The sequence below is a fragment of the Leptodactylus fuscus genome, chromosome 2 (assembly GCF_031893055.1).
Source record: "Leptodactylus fuscus isolate aLepFus1 chromosome 2, aLepFus1.hap2, whole genome shotgun sequence".
In the NCBI taxonomy this organism is placed as follows: domain Eukaryota; kingdom Metazoa; phylum Chordata; class Amphibia; order Anura; family Leptodactylidae; genus Leptodactylus; species Leptodactylus fuscus.
The window spans coordinates 100,841,741-100,865,878 of NC_134266.1; the positions used below are offsets into that span (position 1 = coordinate 100,841,741).

Sequence of the window (24,138 nt, forward strand, 5' to 3'; positions counted from 1 at the left end):
TTTACCTTTTGCTCAATCCACTCAGAAAGTCCACACAAGGACTTTAGTAAGCTGAAAAGTGCTCCGAATCCAGTGAATGACAGGCTGTATAATCAACATCAGGCTAAGTGAAGAACACTCCGCCCAGAGAACTAAACGATCCTGAAGTCTTTCTTTTACTTTTAGTTGCTATGACTCCTAGTATCTTACTTATCCTAGTAAATCGCAGCATGTTAATTATATCTATAGAAACAGCGATGACTTTCCTGTAGATATAATGGTAACAGAAAGTCCGTGGAGGAAAACTGTGAATTTTATGTTCAAAACGCCGCATTCCTGCACCACTTTAGCGTGACATTCCCGGCCCGTGGGGCCTTAGCCTTAATGTATTAGATCCCCTGGATTTTGATGAAGAATCCTCCTCAGAATCTGGCTCAAAAAAGTGCCTCCCATTGAATTCAATGGGTTCCTTTTTCCATAAGCGGTTTTTTCTCGCTCATGGAAAAAAGAAGCGACATGCCCCTTCTTGACATGGATTCCGCAGCTGATTCAGCCGCAGAATCCGCGGTGCAAGACTCCCTTCTGACTAGGCCCATTCATTTGGGCCTAATCCAGTCGCGGAATGCCACGACTGGATTCTGGAAAACTCTGTGTGCACTAGCCACCATTCGCGGCTAGCCGCGGGAGAGATTTTTTGGAGCAGGTTTTGCGCGTCAAAATCTGGTCCAAAAAAACCTATGTGAACCCGGCTTAAGACTTCCCACTGGTTAGATTCATTCATTTGGGCCTAGTTAATGGTAGAAAGGCACAACAGAATGCCGATGTCCTTCCATCAATGTGAGCTGGTGGGCAGAAAATAATGAGGAATCAGAGGCAGATGTCTGCCTCAAATTTCTCTCTACTTTCCAACACCTGAACAGGTTCTATTTACTTGTATGGAATGGACTGTATTACAGTGCACTACAGTAGGTCTGCCTTAGCAAAAAGAAAAAAAAAAAGAAAAATGTAATCCCCCATGTCACAAAAATGGGGCCTGTTATGCTCTCAAAAAAGGGGTTTGGCATGTAGCAAAAGAAATAAACTATAGCTGTGAAAAAGAAAAATGAGGCCATATAAAAGTTTTGTAACAAGCTCTGCTCTTCCAGATTGGTGCTGTTGCAAAGTACAACCAAATGAAGTGGTTAGTACTGCAGCCTTGCAGAGCTGGAGTCCTAGGTTCCAATCCTGCCGACACCATCTGCAAGGAGTTTGTATGTTCTCCCCATGTTTATGTAGGTTTTCTCCCACACTCCAAAGACATACTGAAATGTAGATTATGAGCCCTATATGAGACCACAATGTCTGTAAAGTGCTGTGGAATAGGATGGTGCTATACTACCATGTTTCCCCGAATATAAGACAGTGTCTTATATTAAATTTTGGTCCTAAAGATATGCTTTGTATTATTTTCAGGGGATGTCTTATTTTATTTTTGTGTGCTGCTGCCACCACTGCGCTACACTGATATGTGCTTGCTGCACAAAGACTGTATGAAGAAAACCATTGCCGCTGCTGTGATACCGTACGTTGTATCCCTTCTGCTGTGGGATGAGCTGGGAGAGTGGACCCCCCCGCCGCATACAATGCTTAGTGTGTGCACAGCGGGCGTCTCCCAGCTCATCCTACAGCAGCAGGAACAGTGGATACAACGTATCGCAGCGGTGTCAGTAGCCGGCATACCTGTGCACACGGGACATCATGCACAGTGTTCAGCCGGCTGCAAAGTTTTTCTTCATACAATCTTTGCGCAGAAAGATTATTATTATTGAGGATGTCTTACTTTCAGGGGGTGCCTTATATTAGGCAATTCAACAAAACCCCTGCTATGTCTTACTTTCGGGGGATGACTTATTTTTTGGGGAAACAGGGTAGTAAGCTAAATAAATTAAATGACTTTTTTTGTTGTTGCGGGCTAGGTTCACAGGTCTGCCATTATTCCCATGCTTCTGTCTCATTCTAGGAAATGGATAGGAAAGGAATGGCAAATATAAAGAAGGATTATACTGGTCTTTCATGCTGGATCCACTTCTGGCTTTGGCTCAAAACCTGCAGTGGCTTTTTTGAAAATGCTGTATGCGACACCACCCTCAGGCTGGATTCACACATGCAGATTTTGCAGATGGTTTTGGAGCCACACAGGGAATTTGTATAAAGACATGACTGATACTTTTCTGCCGTGTCCACCCTTGTGTTTGGCATTAAACACTGTATCTATGACTTCCACCTAACAACAGTGCTGACCACAATGTAGTCTTCTTCTAAGCGGCTCCAACCTGTGCGCCACTGCGCTCCGCATGATGTGACTCCTCAGGACAACCAGCAGGGCTGCTGCCGCCTCTCACGTCTGTGTAATGCAACAGCCTGCAGTTCTCAAACACCAAGCTGAGGAAGGACATTTTTTTTTTCCCCTTAAATCGCAAAAGAGACGGCCTCGTCGACGCAGCTTCCCGCCCATTCTGTTGCTTAGGCGCCGCCCACGGGCTGGGCAGTGCCTGCTTGAGACAGATCTGGATAGGGATCTTCTGAAGCCCGATGGGTGAAGTGCTGGTGATTGTAGCCCTCACCATCCCACAGGATTTCCCGTATCCACAGGCCAGATAGGTCCCTCAGTGTTTTGGCTACTCTCCCCAAGCTGTGCGGCTCACTGTGCTTAGGTCCTGCTGCGGGGGCATACACGGTAAGTGGCCACAGGGCGTGTAATTCTTGCTATATGTCACCATGTTCTTGTAAGAGCTCTGTATATACCGTACACTCGTACAGGTGACGAAGGGGCTTCTATTTGTGCCGCTACTAATTCAGGTAGATCCAGTCAGGTGGACTGCACGTATATAGCACCATGATGCCCGATGCCATAAGGGGAGAACTTGCATGTTTAGCCCTTAATAACTTCCATTGCCTGGAGCCTACATTGACACTGAAGGACTGCACTGCATTGGTTAACGTGTGCATGCATGGGCGTGCTCCTGCTCGGGCTCAAATATGCGCCCTTGTATCCTGTACATGACTGACTGGATAGGAAAAGTGTGGAATTACATCATTATGTGTGTAGACTATATCCATACAGCAAGAGATGGTGTAAGTGGAATCCCTCTATAGTCTGCTCCTATCCTTATGTTATAGCTTTGCTTTCAATGCCTCACTTGCATATGGCAGCAGAAGAGCCTTGTAATAATATAACCCTATCCTTCAGAGGTTGCTTTTTGGCGTCACAGTTTCTGACTTCCCCCAGCCTTTGTACTGTGGCTGCCCCTAGAAGGCTTGGGGTTTCCCTGTCACAAGACCTGCTTCCCAGTGGAAAACTTGCTCCAACTTTCCATGTACTGCGGCTGTGTGTTCAGGGATCTGTTGCTTTCTGTGTATGTAGCTGAGCAGTTACAGGTAGAGACATGTTGTGTAGTTAAAGTTTTTTTTTTTTTGCCTCATCATTTACAATCTGGAATTTAGTCACCAAATCTAAAGTTGTAATTTCCAACCTTGGCGGATCCTTTAGGGAAATGTATCTACAGCGACTTTGCCAACTGTATTCACATGTTGCAGTTATTTCTGATATCATGGAACAATCCAATGATTACATCTGCAGGGGACTGATTATGCAGCATGTGTATTGGATTTTACAGGCTGCATTCTATTGTATGTAATAGTCACAGATATTTAGGTGTGGACCTAACCTAAAAGAAACAACTCTTGCTATGACATTATAAGTCACTTTCATGTGTCTGTTCAGTTAGAAAATCCATGTGTCAGCTGTATTCTCCAATTCAACCATTGCTCCTGTGGACTGACTATAAGCAACGTGATTTTAATTTAGTGTCCTGCACTAACAGCATTGTGGTAGGACAGAAGCACTGCAGTAATTCTGACGCTAACAGCAGCCTAAATCATGAAGATGCTGTAAGTTTGTGTCACAGGAGCCGCTTGTCAGGCCAGGAAATACATTCTACACACATACTTAATTTCTCTCAGTACAGTCATGCAAAGCAGCCTTAAGACCTCTGCAATGCATCTGTATGTCTTTGTCCATGTTTTGGTTGCAGATAATGTGCTGTTCACACTTACAGCATCATAGATCCCTAGGATACCGCTAGTGAATATCTTTAGTCTGAGTCGGGACAGGATTTACAGGTACAATACAGATGCTAAAATGGAGATGCATTATAGCCATCTGAAGGAGGTTAGTTGAAAAAAGACACATGTGCATCAAGTACTGTACAGCCTTTCTCAGATTAAGAAGGGCATGGTCAGACAATGAATTAATGTGTTTTGTTTTTTTTTTATGCTGTCATTGCATCTGCATTACTACGCCTTGCTTTTTTTCTGGGGAATATCTAACTAGATTTCAAGGAATGCCAGGAAGCACTACCCCATAAGCTTGTACTGTACATTAATGGTCCATTATTTCATTTTAATGTCAAAAATTCATTATTTCTCCTAACTGACCTGCTGAATGATTTAATTTTTTGTAGACCGTTAATTTGCTAAATGATAAAAACATTCTTATCACTTTATGGTGGTTGTCTATAAATCCTTGCCATTGTTCATATTGGGCCATGTATAAGGCCTATTACGGTATCTTATTCTGAGTTCTACAGTTATGACCTTGGTATTGAAATAGAGTTTGAGAGGAGATTTTTATATTCAGATACATCTAAGGACATATTCTGGCTGGGTTGCTTCACACTTGAAATAAGACTATTCTGTATAATTAGAGGTGTGATCTGAAATGACAAAATATTACAAAAAATCTGCTCTGCCTTCTCCTCCATTTTGTATTATTTTGCCAGTTGACATGTATGTTACCAGTGTAGGGATAGGCAGGAGAAAGTTACCCTTAACTGAATTCAGTGCACTGTTGGCTTTTCCGGTATGTTCTCCGAGGCTGGAGGTATCGGTGCTGTTAATTTTGGCACCGTTATCTCCCCACTGTCAGGAGGGCGTTCCTCACAGCCTAGCATCATCATGATGATGATGATGAGCACTGAGGAACGTCCCCATAACTGTACAAGGCTATGGACACGTCAGGAACGCCCCTCTGACAGTGGGGAGAGATCAGTGGTGAAATTAACTACAACGATATCTCCACCACCTGGGCACATACCGGGAGAGTCGACAGTGCGCTGAATTCAGTACGTTGTCTGTCTTCTGTTGGTATATAAAACCGCATATGCATGAGTTCATGAAAGGTCCCCTTTAAGGCCTTATTCACATGACAGTGTTTTGGTAAGTGATGTGCATCAGTGATTTTTGAGCCAAAACTAGGAGTGGGAGAAAAACACAGACCAGGTGCAAATCTTCTCATATGTTACCTTTGTGTAGTCTTCACTCCTGGTTTTGGCTCACAATCACTGATGCAAATCATTGATTAAAAAAATGACGTGAGTAAGGCTTGAATCTGAAAGCTTATGAAAATGTTTCCTAAAACCTCTAGTGATCCACTGCAGGGTATTGTAATATAACGTGTATATTAGGCAAGTGAATGGCCTACCATTTAGTACAGGATTGGCTTGCCAGAGCATCCTACTCTATCAGTCTTTCTCTATGACTCATAGGAGAGACCTGGCTTATGGGTAGTACTTTAAAGTTTTCTTTTCCCCTCTTCGTTATTTACCTATTTCCCCCAAATATATATTCAGCCAGTATTACCTTATTTAGTTTATGATTTCTTACTGAAAAATGATGGGATTCTTCTTCTCATTTGGGTCATGTGATGTCACTGTCTCATGGCTCTCCTTTCATTCTCATGGTGCATCAGATAGGAAGCTGAAGGACTGTAGTATCACTGATATTGGAGACAGTGCTGTTATCCTTTTCCCTTCATATTCTCCTAAATAATCTGAGACCAATATATGCAGTCATTGAGGCTGCACTATGATCTTCATTATAACTGGATGACAAATGCTGGCTTACATCAGCAGTAACTAGTGATAGCAGGTTTGTCCCCCTGTGGAGACCCTTTGTGATGCAGTCAATCCAGTCTGAATTTTACAAAGGTCTGTTGTCTGACATGACGACTCTCCTGTGAGAACAGAAAGCCATAGTATTTTCAAATAGTCGCACTGAGATCATATGACCAAGATGAGGTAAATGAACCATGAATCTTCAGATAGAAAGGAATAACTAAATATATAAGTTTAGTTATAAATGTTGTGGGAATATGTAAATAATGAAAGAACAAAAAAACACTGAAGTGCTTCTTTAACCCCTTCCTGACATCTGCCGTATTAGTATAATGCATGTCAGATATTTAAATATAGCAGAGACCTGGTGCTAATGCCCAAGATCAGTACCTGCAATGATAACGGGCATTAAAGCCCCTTGCACCTTAGTCAGATCTGACCCGATGTGCCATTTTCCCGCCATTTTGGGTAGGATCTGTTGCCATAAGAGTTGGGAGCCTATTGAAGGCTTCCAGGCTTGTCTGGCATTTATTTGTATGGCAACCTACTTTATGCAGGGGATCTAATTAATAAAGTATTAAAAATAAATAAATCTAAATGAATTCAAATTTCAAATCACCCTTCTTTTCTTAGACTGCATATAAAACTAAGAAAAATACTGTGAAACACATACACATTAGCAGTGGCGTAACTAGGAATGGTGGGGCCCCGTGGCGAACTTTTGACATGGGCGCCCCCCTCGACCGACTCCCTCCTCCGCATTCCTGCGCGCTGTCCTTTAGTGGCCCCTGCACACAGTATTATGTCCCTTAGTGGCCCGATAACTGAAAAGTACCTTTATTTATTTTTAATTTTTTTTAAAACTTCCCCCCCCCTCCCCCCCAGGGACTTGAGCCTGCAATCATTTGATTGCAAGTCCCATAGACGGCAATACAAGTGTATTGTCGTCTATGGGAGATTCTATACATTACCATTGCGGATGGTCATAGAGACCAGCCGCAATAGTAATATAGCGATGACAGGCCTGGGAGCCTTCATTAGGCTCCCGGCTGTCATCTGAACAGGTCGACTCCTGCAAGCTCGTCGCGCAGGAGCCGGCCTGCAACTTTAAAGGTGGGGGGACGGGGGCTAACTTGACCCTTTTTTTTGGGGGGGGAGAGGACATCTCCTGAGGCCAGGGCATCTCCGCTGTTAACTCTTACAGCGGAGATGCCGAAGCTCGCTATTACATACCCGGCATCCGGACCCTCCGACGCGGCATACAAACACCGGGGCAGGTCATGCTCGTCACGCTCCTGGCGGAGTACTGGAAAGCGAACACCCTGCAAAGACGGTCTTACAGGCTGTACCGTGGTGAATAGGACATTAGCCTTTGCAGGGTGTTCGCTTTTCAGTACTCTGCCTCTGACTCGGAGGGTCCGGATGCCGGGTATGTAATAGCGAGCTTCGGCATTCCCCCCCCCCCCCCCCCCCCAAAAAAAAAAAAAAAAAAAAAAAAGTTTCAAGTTAGCCCCCGTCGCATTCTTGCAGAAGTTAAAAAAAAAAAAATTCAAATTGACACGTCGGGGACCTGGGCCCCCTGACGTGTCGGGCCCTGTGGCAGCTGCCTCTCCAACAAACATTAAGCCCCCATATGGCTCTGTGAACAGAAAATTTAAAAAAGGGTTTTGGAAAGTGGGGAGTCGGAAAATGCCACCAGCTTAGTTTTGAATTTTGCTTTTTTTTCTATTATCTTCACCCCTAAAAGTCAATGGAATTGTTGCCCTAACTTCTGTAGCGTATTGAAGTGTTTGTAAGGCAGTGACTGTCTGCTCATCGGGTTTAGGGATCAAAGGTTGTAGGTAAGCCGTTTCTGTTGTTGAAGGGAACCTTTTGGGCGTTGTGGTGTTTTTTTTTTGTTTTTTGTTTTTTTTTTCTTTTCTTTTCTTCTCCCCACTTTGAACTGACCCCAACATGTGTAGCATTATTTGACAACCCTTCCTATGGCACCTGCACTAAAATTTTGTTGCTGAAAAGTCGGGGTACAAGATTTTAGCACTTATGGGCAAGTTCACACAGAGATTTTTGGTCAGGATTTTGAGGCTGTATCCGCCTCAAAATCCTGACCAAAAAGACGGCTCCCATTGAAATCAACGGTAGCCGCTCAGGAGTTTTTAGTGGGAACCGTTTCTTCCGGCTCTCGGGAAAAAAGAAGAGAGATGCTCATTCTTCAGGCCGTTTCGCCTCACGATTTCGCCTGAAGACACACCCTCCTCCAGACTAGGCCCATTCATTGGGCCTAATCCTGAGCGGAGCGCGCGGCTGGATGCTGGTGCAGTGCATTGACTTTCAGTCGTGGCTACCCGGCTTTTGGACTGGAACCTGAGGCGGCCTCAGGTTCTGGTCCAAAAACACTGTCTGAACTTACCCTTAGGCTCTGTTCTCACGGAGTAACGTGCCGCTCGTTTAGACACGTGCCAGAGGGCGGCACTTCAAAACAGATCCCATTGATTTCAATGGGTTCCGGCTTACGCGCGTAGCACATTGAAATGTGCCTCCCATTGATTTCAATGTGTAGCGCGTGTAAGCCAGCACCTATTGTAATCACGTGTATACAAGTCTAAATGAGCGGCGCGTTACTCCGTGAGAACGGAGCCTTATATTGGCGGCTTCAAATTTTCGTTAACCATAGCTAGTCCTGAGTGGCGGGGAGCAGCTTCATACAGTCATGACAATAAATGTGAGGCCAGCAGTTCGGTAGGGTATTGGGTTGACGTCTGTCAGTGAGGAATATGGCTGTAATTCCTCACAGAATGTGATTTAATATGATGACTCCATGATTTGAATCTGCATAAGATAATTTGCAAATGCCAGTCTAAGGTATTGTATAGTTTACAACTTGACTGTTCACCCACAGAAAGTGGCCCCATGGGAAAGATTATTATTTGATGTTGCACCTTTTGGAGTCAGTTTAGATTGAAAAAAAAAACCAAAACCTGATGGGTTCCTTTTAAAGCGTACCCTTCAACGCCAACAAGTCCAGGAGTTTCAATGAGTTAGTAGTGCTACACAGCAGTGGTGTAACTTGGAATGACGGGGCCCCGTGGCGAACTTTAGACATGCCCCCCCCCCCCCAACTGACGCCGAAGACCTCGACCGACCCCCTCCTCCGCACTCCATTATGCCCCTTAGTAAGCCCTGCACACAGTATTATGTCCCTTAGTGGCCCCTACACATAGTATTATCCCCAATAGTGTCCCCTACACACAGTATTATTCCCCATAGTGGCCCCAACACACAGTAATATCCCCAATAGTGTCCCCTTCACACAGTATTATCCCCCATAGTGGCCCCTGCACACAGTATTATCCCCCATAGTGGCCCCTGCACACAGTATTATCCCCCATAGTGGCCCCTGCACACAGTATTATCCCCCATAGTGGCCCCTGCACACAGTATTATCCCCCATAGTGGCCCCTGCACACAGTATTATGTCCCACTGTGGACACCCATAAACAATTATTATACTCTGGGGTCTTTTCAGACCCCAGAGTATAATAATCGGAGACCCGGGGGAATAAAAACATTAAAAAAAAAAAACAGAAACAGTTGCTTACCTGTCCCCCGGCTCCTAGGCTGTCGGCCGCTGCTCTTGTCCTGCTTTAATGACGTTGGACGTCACATGACCCGGGAAGCAGGCCCGGGTCATATGACGTCAGAGACATCAGACATGAATGACAGAGGCCTGGCAGGATCGTGGAGAGGTAAGTAACAGTATTTTTTAGGTTTCCTTACCTCTCCCGGTCCACTGATTATTATACTCGGGGGTCTGCAAAGATCCCCGAGTATAATGATAGTGTTTGTGGGGCCCGCAGTGTCACTTGCCGATCCTGGCCCAGCCAGGATCGGCAAGTGAATAGGACCCGTAACGGGCTACACTGCTACACAGATTCTGATGCAGTTTGAATTTTTTTCTCTAGCTCCCATTGTTCCTGAGCAATCAATGCTGTTAGTTTTGGAGTGACAAGGGATGTGATTCTGAGCTATGACACTGGCTGCCTGTGATTGGAGCTCTGAATCGCGCTTCCCCTGACATTGTAGAGCTTAACCCTTTCCCAACATCTACTGTACTAGTATGTCGGTTGCCGGGTGTTTAAGGCTCCGTTCTGAGTAACGTACCGCGCATTCAGACACGTATACATGTGTCAGTGTGAGCGCTCAAAACAGATCTCATTCACTTCAATGTGTGCCGGCTCACGCGCGCTACACATTGAAATCAATGGGAAGCTTTTTAACCCATTGCGTATGAGCCGGCACACTGAAGTGAATGGGATCTGTTTTGAGCGCTCTGACACGTGTATACGTGTCTGAATGCGTGGCGCATTACTTGTGGGAATGGAGCCTAAAGATGGTGGCCGCTTGGGAGCTGGGCGGCCGCCGTAGCTGCTGGGTCTTTGTACTAATGCCCGCGATTGGTGCCTGCACCGATCGCGGGCATTAACCCTTCTGGCGCTTTGGTCAAGTTTCCATTTTACCGTGGTGCTGCCATTTTCCTGGGGATCGCCGGCAATGAGTCAGTGGGTTTTTAAAACAAACCACCGGTGTCCTTTTGCATCCTTTCCACCGTGAAACCGCTTTTTTTTTGCACTGACACACAGTCCTGAATGTCCAACTTTGTGCCTGTGCAAAAAAAAAAATGGTTTTACTGCGGAGAGGCTGCATTCGGACACCGCTGGTTTGATTTAAAAACCCATTGAAATGAATGTGTTTTCAAACTGTCTGCCGGCAAGCTGCAGAAACACAAAGGGCGGACAACGGCGCAAGTGTGAATGCCGAATTAACTGCATGGATTGCTCATGAATGGTGGGGGCTAGAGAAAAAAATTCTAACTGTGCTAGAATCAGTGGACTAGTGCCTATTAAATGATGCAAAGAACTGGACATGTTGGGGGAGGTGAAAGGTTCTCTTTGATAAATGCCAGGATTAAAATTCACATCTTAAGTACTGAAGAGGAAGAAGATGCTGGTGTGGTCTCATTATCGACCACCAGCATTTCTCCAGTATGTTGAGTGACTATGATGGTCTCCACAGTAGCATTGTGAATCAACATAGTCATTTGTTTGCTTATACCCTTGTTACTAGGAAACAGAGTAAATTTTCTCCCAGCAAACTGTGTACAAAAATAGTCTTTTTTTTTTTTTTTTTTTTTTTTTTTTTTTTTATTATTATTAAATAAAATTGTATTTTTATGTTTCTTGTTTGCATGGAGATTATTTGTATCCCAGTGTACAACATGACATAAACCTGCACAACAATTTTTTTTATTTTTTTTTTTCTTCATTTACATGTCTGGACGTCCATAGCACATTGTGTTAGGGTTCTAAGTGGCTATGTTACAAAAACATTTTGTAGGACACAGTGGTCTTGTAAATAATATTGTTAGTTCTAATTCCGTGATTGTGCCGTCTGTATTTTTGATCCCCTTGAAAGCCATGTGTATAGGTATAAGCGGATGAACCTCACTGAGCTGTTTTGCTGATAGGATAAAACGGGTCATCCAAAGCTTTGCTAATGCTGGTGATCCTAATTATATTTGTACGGGTGGCTGATATAAAACCAGTGATCCCACTGTTACTTGAATGAACAATGGAGAATTTGTTTTTGAGATCATAATCCAAATGATGATGTGCTGCTGAATATGTAAATCAGGAAATTCAGTTAATATGCTGATCTGTGTATTTTAAAAAATAAATAAAAAAAATATCCATAATATATATTAGCATGTGCCTGCGACTTTGTCTGCGGGTTGGCGTTAGCGCTGTGCCGCTTATGTTTAGGCATTCGCGTTTGGTTAGGAGTCGCCGTGTGGCCCCACGTTCACCCCTGCGCGCCCTGACCTCGTTTACCCCTCACCTGTCCCCGTAGCCTCTCCACCTACCGCCTTGCCCTGGCTCCCCCCCCCTCCTTTCTTCCCAATCATACACCTTTCCTGTCCTGCGTTCCCGACCCCCTCTCTATCTGATGCCCCTAAACCCCCCCCCCCCCAAAGGCACCCCTTGCAGAACCCCCCTCCTCCCTGCACACTCTCCCACAGTGCATCGGCTCCCCTTCCCCTCCGGCTCTCCATCCCCTGGCCCCCTCTCCTGTAGCCCCCATCTGGCAGGCACTCCCTGCAACCACCATCCCCAAGCTACCCCCCCCCCCCCTCCCCAAACTCCCTTGCCGTGACACCCCCTCCCCTGCGGCCGTATAACACTGCGTACTTACCCAAGCCTGGACGCGACACTGTGCGCTAATGCAGACAAACGCTGCATGGTCGCTACATTGCCGACTGACATGCAGACTCCATAGGCTGCAGCTGCTGCAGGACAGCAGGCCGAACAGAGCTTCCCGGCAGCAGCGCAGTCAACCTCCTCTCCATCTGCGGTGGAAGAGTTCGGTCCCCTGGTAAGCGCACACAGCCACCGCAGGCGATGCAGTTGTGGCGGCAAGAACACTACGGATGCTTGTTCGGGACACGCCCGAAGTTTGAGAGATTCCATGTTCCTCTGCTTGAAAGGGCGACTGCTTAGAACGTCACCTCAGGTCCTTCAGCGAATTATGCCGTGAAAATCACCGGTTGTGGCGTTGAAGTCCGGTGGTGTACATGGATGTAAAGTAGCCTATGTTTTAAAATTTGCTGTTTGGCCGTTTATGTGTGATTGAGAAACAAACATCCAAACCCACAAACATACTTTCACATTTATAATATTAGTAGGATATATATATATAAAATAAATTGTGTGTGTGTGTGTGTATATATATATATATATATATATATATATATATATATATATATTTTTTTTTTTTTTTATTCTACTTATATATTTTGACTTGAAGGCTCCTTTGCAGAATCCATCTAAAATGGTTGACTAGAAAAGCCTGCCGGCAGGACTTTGTTCTTTAAACATAATGGATGCCACCTGAACCCTATTATAGTTAATGGGGTACCTCTGGATTCGTCGTTGGCTATCGTTATATAGATCACTCTTTGCTGTTTAATCAGTTCTTCTGTTACTATGACAGAACGGAATAAACAATGCATGTGTGAACTCGCCTTAAGCTAGCTATATGCTCTAGCTAGCTGTTGGCTGAGCAATTATCTAACCTGTGGCTATGATTTGCTTGTTGTGGCTAAATTATCATGGCTGTATCTGTTGGCAACCAATCAAGACAAATGACTGTCACAATTAAGATGGGTAGAAAAAATCTTTAAAATCAAGCAAAATGTTTAATTATTTACGGTATATTTGCAAAATATATTTGCATTTTAAAATTGCTTTGTCTTCTGTTGTAACACTACTTGTCCTTTTCATATCAATGTTCTTCTGTTGCCCTTGAGGTCACGGTTGGATAGCCAGTAGCACCTGTTTGTAACAGATGTCCCTTCACCTCCTCTTTCCACGTTGCCTTTTACTGCTAAAGCAAGAAAATGGCTAGCCAAATGAGTACCTCTGCAAGACACAAACCTTTTCCAAATCTTTATGCATAGTACAATGCTTAAAGGGAATATATCACCAAAAAAATGACCTTTTTTGTAAATTAGCTTTATGCTAAACATATTTAAGAATTTTATTGTGAGGCCTTATATTAATAAAAAAACAAAAAAAAAACTTTCCTGCAGCTTTGACCACTAAGCCATACAGTATGCTGAGATTTCATGTTTTTTGTAGGCTTCCTTGCAGCAACCTCCTCCCTTATCAGTAACACTGATAATCGCAGTTATCATGTATATGAAGATAAGACCCAGAATCCACCAGTCACAATAGAGGCCTATCAATAGTTTATCGTTTTATTTTTCTGCACAATGACCTCTGCCCAGGTCACAGAGCATGCCTAGTAAACTTCCCCATATAAGTGAGTAGGGTCTGCTTCAGACTATTGTGTTTATGTCCCATGGTTCTTCTGTAGAAAACAAGAAGTCACAGAATGTTTTAGACTTAAAAGATTTTTTTATTTATTTAGCATATACCGTATATACTCTAATATAAGCCGAATTTTTCAGCCCAGTTTTAGTGCTGAAAAAGCCCCTATCGGCTTATACTCGAGTCAGCAAAAAAAAATAAAAAATAATATTTTTTTTTAGGAGGGTGAGGGGGGTCTTTAACCAGCCACAATATCAATGTATAGAATCTCCCATAAAATAGTACAAAAAAAAAAAAAAGTTCTTAATCCCTCCTTTCCCTAGAATACATATAAAAGTACAAAATGACTGTGAAACACATAGACATTAGGTATCCCTGTGTCTGAAAGTGCCCGGTCTACTGAATATAGGGTATCTGATGTGATCCTGTTCTGTCGGAAAAGGGGTTAATAGGAGCATTGCAGACACTCTATATTCAGCCAGGCTGAATTCCAAGTGGGGGGGGGGGGGGACCCAGTCCTCAAGCTCAGGGAAGGGGCAGACAGACAACCAAAACACCCCCTCCTCTTCCCCAGCATCTACTGCACCCAAAAACTCTGACCATTTTAATTTTTGAAATTTTCCAGTAGCTGCTGCATTTCCCCCTCCCCTTGGCTTATACTTGAGTCAATAAGTTTTCCCAGTTTTTTCTGGTAAAATTAGGGGGTAGGCTTATATTCGGGTCGGCTTATACTCGAGTATATACGGTAGATATGAATTTGGACAAATGAAAACAACGCCCAAAAAATTCTTAAAAAAATATGTTTAACATAAAATTGTGATTTAACCAATAGGCCATTTCTTGGTGATGCATTCTTTAGCGGTTTCTCTGCTAGGGCAACTTTAAGAGTTTTGAAAATCCTATCCTACTAATATTATAAATGTGAAAGTTTGGATGTTTGTTATGCAAAAACGGCTGAACGGATCTGGCACATAGGTTTTTTGTAACCTCGATTAACACATAGGATACTTTTTATCCTGGTAAATTGACATGGCTTCACGACTTATGATACTAAATAAATTTATAATATATATACTATATTAAACTGCTCTTGCTGCCATCACTATCGGCTAATTGGAGTTTGCTGATAAAAGCCTGGTCTGTTATCTCTCTAAACACACAGATTACATTGAGGCCATTGTGTGCAAGCATTTGCAAATTATCTGACCTGCTCTAGGCAGCTCCTTTAATCCAAGTCGGCAGTTTGCCAATTTTAAATATGCTGGGAAAAAGAAAATCTAATTTGTCGCAAAAAATTCTAAAACCACGAGAGCTATGAAGGTAGCCAGAAGTCACAGACTTCTCCTTAAATGGAGCTGAGGAGGATTGAGCAAGCTAGATGTCAAGTGGCTGTTAGAGCAGACAAAACGTCAGAGTAGGCAGATCATCAACGCAAACAACACATTCATTATATGGTGTCCCAGTGAGCTGCTGAGATGCTGGAACAATCACAGGCACGGAGCAAGGAACAAGTTCAGCAGCAGGACAGCTTGAGAACTGCAGAAACACCATATCAGGCGAATCATCGATGGCAGCAATATGCTGAATATAGGCGGATCATTGATGCCAACACCACGCAGATGAAGTTGCGGTCATAGGCTAGTCGCTTATATTTTGTGAAAGCAGACTGCTTTCATGTTGTCAAAAATGCCACCAAACATCTTGGTTCACACTCATTGGTTCACACTCGCATTCAATGAACGTATTCCACTTAAAAAAAAGGCGGAGAAAACCGATGGCAAACCGTTGCACCTCATTATAGACTGTGAGGTCCAAGGGTAACCACTTTTTAAGCACATAGTTTCCATTTTTCAGGTTCCCAAGCGGACTCGAGAGACAGAAACCTGAATGCTAGTGTGAACCTAGCCTAAGGGGGCATTCACACTAGTGTCCGATGCTAATGTCCGCGCAAAATCTTGCGCAGACATTAGCATCGGAAACACTAGCTGTGTCCGTTACATTTTGCATTGATTTAATGGGACATTATGTGTCTGTCCTTAAGTGTACACGGACTGTAAAAGAACGCACATGATGTCCCATTAAATCAAAGCAAAATGTAACGGACACAGCTAGTCTTGCGTGGACATTAGCATCGGACATTAGCTGTCGGACACCAACGCTAGTGTGAACGCCCCCTTACAGTCATAGTTGTTGTGACTAAAAGCGTGGACCTATAAGCCATGTGCCGTGGTGGGCTCCCCAGGATACAGCAAAGTCATGAACAAGAAAAGCAATTCCAACACCAGTTTAACCAAAACTGAACTTTACTGAAATCAAAGGTACTAGCACTTCAGATAACTCAAAATTACATACACATAGGTATGAGCCAAGGCCCCTGTGCTGCACAGTGTGTTGCTCGGAAATATGTGCTATGGATATACAAGGTAACTTTACCTGTCAGCGTGTTCAGATAGGCTGGCTGCCATACCTATTAATCCCTTGAAACCCAGGAACCATTATGTGGGGTGTGTGTCACGGGCGTGCTTGTGGTGTAGCATAGCTGCTTACAATCTTATAAACTATTCATAAAATCCCCTAAACCACAAATAACAGTGTCAAAGAACAAACGGACGAGTTTTTTGCTGAGTTGGTCTCACGGTGAAGGATTTATTCCAATGCCCCACAGCTGTAATGTTCCTTAAACGTTATATTGCGGCCTGTCAAAAACAGCCCTAACTTTAATACCTACAGATATCCGTCCCAGAAAGTTTGGGATGCATGCTTACCGACTCGGTCTTAGTTAGATGAACAGTGTGTTAATGAATGAGGGGGCTCCTCTTGTCAAAGTTCTGTGTCAAAGGTGACGTTCACTTCTCTCTGCAACTGGATTCAGCATGACTTCTAAGCTGTCTTGGCAAATCTCTCCTCTCTCAACAGAATCCAGTACAGACAAGTGTAGCTGTACTAGTCTATGGACTAGGCACATAACTAGAAAGCCAATAGTGCGCTGAATTCGGCACACTGTCGACTTTCTAGCAGTATATAAAACCGCAGGTGCCCGACAACATGAAAGGTCTTCTTCAAATACAGTGAAACACATACACATTAAGTATCCCTGTGTCTGGAAAACACCTAATCTGCAAATCTATAAAAATATTTTTTCCATGTGCTAGTGGGGGAAAAAATAAAATCAAAAGTGCCAAAACTTGTAGAAATTTTTTTTTTTTGCACAGTTTTAGATTTATGCTAAGAGTTTAAAATGTAAATAAAAACATATAAATTTGGTATCCCTGGAATCGTACTGAACCATAGAATAAAACATGTCATTTTGGCTGCAAAGTGAACGCCGTAAAAATGTCGCACAAATGCACTTTCTTCAAATCCACACCACTGCATTTTTTTCCATCTTCCCAGTACATTGTACAGTATAATAAATGGTAGCATCATTAAGTCCGCTTAATAGCCCTCATATAGCTCTGAGAAGGGAAAAATAAAAAATAAAAAGTTATGGAGTTTGGAGTGGGGTGGAGAATTCAAAAATGGAAAAACTAAAAATTCCTACTTCAGGAATGGGTTAAAGTCAATGTGCAATTATCTTGGGGGTGCAAATCTTTTGGGGGTGTCTTACTGGGGGGTGTCACTGTTCACATCATACACAATCTGTTTTTTAGCAGCCATGCACTATTTTTACAGCGTGTAGTAACTGTACATGGTGACTATAAAACAGATACTATACAATGTAAATATCTAAGGAGTCATGGTGTTGAAGCACTGATCTACTGGATCTCTTAGTATGTTAGGACCCTGCAGATGAGCTGTTTCGCACAGCATGCAGCTCCCAGTATTGTTTGCATACCGAGTTCTGCTCACTTACCAGTTTTTTTTAAAAAACCCAGCACAATAAATAAACCTTTACATTAGGCGCAGGATTAGTAAAATAAAATGCAGCCTTAACTTCTGTCAAAACTCTGCTTGTCCGAGCTCTTACTAAACAGTAACAAACTAGCTGTACGTGTGGCTTACTACCAGCCACATGAACAAAACAAAGTAGCACAGTATCGTCTCACCATACTCTGTGTTTCAGGACAGACGCAGGCACTGCCTCTCCTCCCAGGATCTGCCCTGAAGTGCAGGATCTGCAGCCTTTTATGGCCCAGTGTTATGGTCAGCAGGGTTTAAAAAAAACAAACTAAACCCTACGGAGCCCTCTGGGCTACTGACTGCTAAACAACCTGGTGTTAACACTGTCTAACAGTCACTGACACTGCCAGCTAAATAAAAGGACCAGGCGTGCTCTGTTACTATTCACAGAGCCCTGTGCAGTCAGAGCAGCCGCACAAATAAACTAACTGGCTAGCCAGCACTCCTGGACTAGCCAGAGACCAATTAACACCCTGTGTGCTTCCAGCCACCCAACCCCCAATGCAGCTACAGTCAAACAACTGGTCAGTGTGAACACTGACTGAAAACTCACACACACCAGGCAGCATGCTGCCCAACTACAAATGGCATTGCTGTCTCTGGGGATATTCTAACTAGGGCCACTGAGAATTTACAGGCTGGAACCCAAGCACATACACACACACACATCATATCAGGTTAGGGTTTGGGATATGAATTAGATCTTAGAGCGCCGGGCGTCCAGACCAGCCCCCTTATATAGGCAAGGGGCGGTCACCAGAAAATAGCCCAGATGCCCAATCCGAGCGTCCATTGGTCGACACACATGTCGATCAACCAGTCGACCACGCCCGGCTGTTGCAAGGCAGATTAACCCCCATATCATGGCCGCAGTTACTGCACAATCCTAACACCCAGTAACAAGTCTATGACCCACACCTGGGCTGCAACTTATTCAAGATCCTCCCTGGACCACACATATGTCAGGAATCTGGGCGAGATATACCGTGACTTCAGCACTCTGCCTGTCACTTTCTCACAATATCTATATTTAAAAAGTCCTAAAAACCTTAAAGGGTTTCTGCGATTAAAACTTTTTTTTGTGGTTAAGAAGTCGGAATAGCCTTTAGAAAGGCTATTCGGCTCTTACCTTTAGACGTGGTCTCCGCCGCGCCGTTCCTCAGAAATACCAGTTTTTACCGGTATGCAAATGAGTTCTTGCACAGCGATGAGGGCGTCCCCAGCTTTGCCAGAGAAGTGTCTCCAAGCGCCTCCTTCTTCATCCGCCGTGTCATGTTCAAAGTCTTCTTCCGGCACAGGCTCGTAACCTAGCAGAGCAGACTGCGCAGGCCATGGGGAAATGGCCGCTAACAATACTGTGCAAGTGACCATTTTCCCGTGACCTGTGCGACTGCGCAGTCTGCTCTGCTCTGCTAGAAGTTACGAGCCTGCACCAGAAGAAGACATTGAATATGACGCGTTGGACGAAGAAGGAGGCGGTGCTTGGAGACACTTCTCTGGCAGCGGTGGGGACGCCCTCATCGCTGCGGGAGAACACATTTGCATACCAGTAAAAACCGGTATTTCTAAGGAACGGCGTGGCGGAGACCACGTCTAAAGGTAAGAGACAAATAGCCTTTCTAAAGGCTATTTCAGCGTCTTATCCACAAAAAAAAAAGTTTTAATGGTAAAATCCCTTTAAAGGGGTTGTCCCATCACATGGATCCTATCTATACTGCTTGTTAATGTGGATGTAAGACTTTTCCTAAATACACTGCTTCAGCAAAACTGCTTTGTTTGTCCACTATCTTACTTTATTCAATTCATTGACACAGCCCTTGACTTATCTGCTCAAAAGTTAAGTGATGTATCTGCCTGCTCCTCAGGGGGGAGGGAGGAGGGGCTAAGTGCATGGGAGTGAGCCTGTGTTTCTAGCTATTCCTGTGTCTACACCACGTGACCTAGCTTGCTGCACTCGGATAGGGGAGAGGAGCTGCTTTCATTTCTGAACTCGTCTTCTGTTCTCCCAGTTATCAGGCTAGCTAATTCAATTGTGTTCATTATGGCAGAGACAGGCAGTCTCTGTATGTAACACAGAATGGAGTTGCTCCTGCCTGTACTTCATAGTCCAATATTGTGCATATAGTGTTTTTGTGGACCTTTGATGACATCACAGGCCCTTCAGCCGCCCCATAGGATCATGCTATGCAGTGGGCGGAGCTACACACTTATTTGGGAGCGGAGCTAAATGGCAGGTTGCATGTGAAACCCCGCCCACCAAATGCCGCAAGAAACCAGGAAGAAAGAAGATTTTACAGCAGTGAAGACTGGTGAGTATGCGACGTGGGAATACCCCTTTAAAGCATAACTAAACTATTCTACTGTGGGTAACAGGAAGCCAAAGAATGTTTTAAAGTGTAACTAAACTTGACACAATGCAGGATTTCACAGAAATGATCCAAAATTTGTTAAAGTATTTTGTAAAATTTATTAGACTCCTCCCTCTGGTGACATTTTTCGATATTCATTTTTTAACTCTATGCCTTCCAAACCCCATAACTTTATTATTTTTCCATTCTCAAAGTCATATAAGGGCTTACTGTTTGCGGGACAAACTAGCCATTTTCCCTACCTTGTGCCATGTGACTTAATAGTGTATCAGTGTATCAAGTGTGAGTAGAGAGTAGATTTCTTAAATTTGGTGTTATCGCTCTCATATTTTCTCATACTGGTCACTGAAAGTTCAGCATGGCACCTCATGATGAAGAACTCAAAAAAAAAAAAAAAGAATTGTTGCTCTACATAAAGATGGCCTTGGCCAGAGGTCGGCAACCCTTGGCATGCGTGGCATATCTTGCTTGCCCAGCAGCCAGCACGGGACCTGCATGTATTAAGAGAAGAGGTAGTGTCCTTTTAGTGCTACAGCAATGATATAGGACACTCCCTCCTTTCTTGCTAGAGAGAGAGGAAGGCCCAGGAGCTGGAGCTCACACTGTATAGCACAAGAACTCTGCCTGCTACAGTGAGAAGCTCCTGCAAAAAAGAAGAGGAGGAGAGTTCCATACAGCAAAGTGACAGTAAAAAAAAAAAACACCAGCTACGTGCTGGAGCTTCTATTTCTAGTAATGTCAGGCATTTGAAGTTATTAATTTAGTTTTATTAACTCCATGTGCCTCACATTAATAGCAGATAACCCCATCAAGTCCCTCATAATAACCCCTGTGTGCCTCACATAAGGGTTATTCATATGTGAGACATATGGAACTAATGATAAAGGATCTTAATAATGAAGATGCCTATTTATTACCTACATATGTCTCACATATGATTAACCCTTATGTGAGGCACACGAGATAATGTGAGGGACAAGATGGGGTTAACTGCTATTAATTTGAGGCACATGGAGTTACTAAACAGTAATGCACATGACCAGACTTTTTATCTGCAAAAGTGAAGTGGACAAAATTATGGACTATTATATTTCAATGTGCCCATACACATAAATGTGGCTGAAATTAATCTGCGTTTCACTTACAGAAAAGTGAAAGTACCAGCATCCGGGACCGCAGCACCCAGGTACATACTGTGTCAGCACCCTTAAACTGAGCTGCAGAACGTTGGCCAAGACGTTGCAGTGTTTTAACAGGACGGGTTCAAATCTGAACTGGCCTCGTTATGTTCGACCAAAGAAGTTGAGTACCTGTGCTCAGCATCATATCCAGCAGTTGTATTTGCAAAATAGACGTAAGATTGCTGTCAGCATTTCTGCAGAGGTTAAAGGGGTGGGGGGCCAGCCTATCGGCGCTCAGACCATATGCTGCACACTGCATCAAATTGATTTGCATGGCTGACGTCATGAAAGCCTCTTCTAAAGATGATTCACAAGAAAGCCTGAAAACAGTCTACTGAAGACAAGCAGACTAATGCCTGGTTCACATCTGCGTTTGGTAATCCATTCGGGGAATATGGGGTTTGTTATAGTCTATGGGGTCAATGTGCTTTCACTGCACACTGCTTGCCAATGCGTTTGGTATTCTGTTCAGGGGGGGGGTCCCCATGTGGACTCCGCGAATGGAATACCAAATGCACATACAGTCCTATGAAAAAGTTTGGGCACCCCTATTAATCTTAATCATTTTTAGTTCTAAATATTTTGGTGTTTGCAGCAGCCATTTCAGTTTGATATATCTAATAACTGATGGACACAGTAATATTTCAGGATTGAAATGAGGTTTATTGTACTAACAGAAAATGTGCAATATACATTAAACCAAAATTTGACCGGTGCAAAAGTATGGGCACCTCAGCAGAAAAGTAACATTAATATTTAGTAGATCCTCCTTTTGCAAAGATAACAACCTCTAGTCACGTCCTGTAGCTTTTAATCAGTTCCTGGATGAAGGGATTTTGGACCATTCCTCTTTACAAAACAATTCAAGTTCAGTTAAGTTTGATGGTCGCCGAGCATGGACAGCCCGCTTCAAATCATCCCACAGATGTTCAATGATATTCAGGTCTGGGGACTGGGATGGCCATTCCCGAACATTGTAATTGTTCCTCTGCATGAATGCCTGAGTCGATTTGGAGCGCTGTTTTGGATCATTGTCTTGCTGAAATATCCATCCCCGGCATATCTTCAACTTCGTCACTGATTCTTGAACATTATTCTCAAGAATCTGCTGATACTGAGTGGAATCCATGCAACCCTCAACTTTAACAAGATTCCCGGTGACAGCATTGGCCACACAACCCCAAAGCATGATGGAACCTGCACCAAATTTTACAGTGGGTAGCAAGTGTTTTTCTTGGAATGCTGTTTTTTTTGGACGCCATGCATAACGCCTTTTTGTATGACCAAACAACTCAATCTTTGTTTGATCAGTCCACAAGACCTTCTTCCAAAATGAAGCTGGCTTGTCCAAATGTGCTTTTGCATACCTCAGGCGACTCTGTTTATGGCGTGCTTGCAGAAATGGCTTCTTTCTCATCACTCTCCCATACAGCTTCTCCTTGTACAAAGTGCGCTGTATTGTTGACCGATGCACAGTGACACCATCTGCAGCAAGATGATGCTGCAGCTCTTTGGAGGTGGTCTGTGGATTGTCCTTGACTGTTCTCACCATTCTTCTTCTCTGCCTTTCTGATATTTTTCTTGGCCTGCCACTTCTGCGCTTAACAAGAACTGTCCCTGTGGTCTTCCATTTCCTTACTATGTTCCTCACAGTGGAAACTGAGGTTGTCTCTGAGACAACTTTTTGCATCCTTCCCCTGAACAACTATGTTGAACAATCTTTGTTTTCAGATCATTTGAGAGTGGGCTGTCCATGCTCGGCGACCATCAAACTTAAAGAGGACCTTTCACCACTTTTGGGCACATGCAGTGTTATATACTGCCAGAAAGCCGACAGTGCCAGAGACGTCCTTCTGCCTATCACGCTGTGCTGTGGAGCGGGGAGGAACGCCCCCCTCCCTCTGCTCACACAGCTCGTCCATAGACGAGCATTATCAGGAGAGGGAGGGGGGAGTTCTTCCCCGCTCCACAGCACAGCGCGATAGGCGCCGAGAGGCAGAAGGACGTCTCTGGCTAATGGTCAGAAACGCCCTTCTGACCATAGAGCACTACGGTACCGGCGCCGTAAGCTCTTTACACCGGGCACAGATCGGGAAAGCCGACAGTGCGCTGAATTCAGCGCACTGTCGGCTTTCTGGCAGTATATAACACTGCATGTGCCCAAAAGTGGTGAAAGGTCCTCTTTAACTGAACTTGAATTGTTTTGTAAAGAGAAATGGTCCAAAATCCCTTCATCCAGGAACTGATTAAAAGCTACAGGAAGCGACTAGAGGCTGTTATCTCTGCAAAAGGAGGATCTACTAAATATTAATGTCACTTTTCTGTTGAGGTGCCCATACTTTTGCACCGGTCAAATTTTGGTTTAATGCATATTGCACATTTTCTGTTAGTACAATAAACCTCATTTCAATCCTGAAATATTACTGTGTCCATCAGTTATTAGATATATCAAACTGAAATGGCTGCTGCAAACACCAAAATATTTAGAACTAAAAATGATTAAGATTAATAGGGGTGCCCAAACTTTTTCATAGGACTGTATGAACCAGGTGTTAGCGCATGGATTACTGGAACCATGTCCTGTGCTCTGATGAGACCAAGATAAACTACTTTGGTTCAGATGGTGTCAATCGTGTATGATGGCAATCCGGTGAGGAGTACAAAGACCAGTGTGTCTTGCCTACAGTCAATCATGGTGATGGAAATATCATGGTTTTGGGCTGCATGAGTGTTGCCGGCTGTGGGGAGCTACTGCTCATTGAGGGAACCATGAATGCCAAATGTACTGTGACCTACTGAAGACCATGATCCACTTCACATCAGAAACTGTATTCCAACATAATGACCCCAAAAAAATCTCCAAGATGACCACTGCCTTGCTAATGAGACTGAG

General features: G+C 43.8%; 1 protein-coding gene across 5 annotated transcripts in view; it reads left to right on the top strand.

Moving 5' to 3' along the window:
* The first annotated feature begins 2,503 nt into the window (after positions 1-2,503).
* The window catches only part of LOC142194850 (plasma membrane calcium-transporting ATPase 4-like), a 174,757-nt gene continuing 153,122 nt past the window's right edge, over positions 2,504-24,138 (top strand). For all 5 annotated transcript variants that reach the window (XM_075264243.1, XM_075264239.1, XM_075264240.1 and 2 more), the window contains exon 1: positions 2,504-2,695. The gene's annotated coding sequence lies outside the window, so the exon portion shown is untranslated. The remainder of the gene's footprint in view (positions 2,696-24,138) is intronic.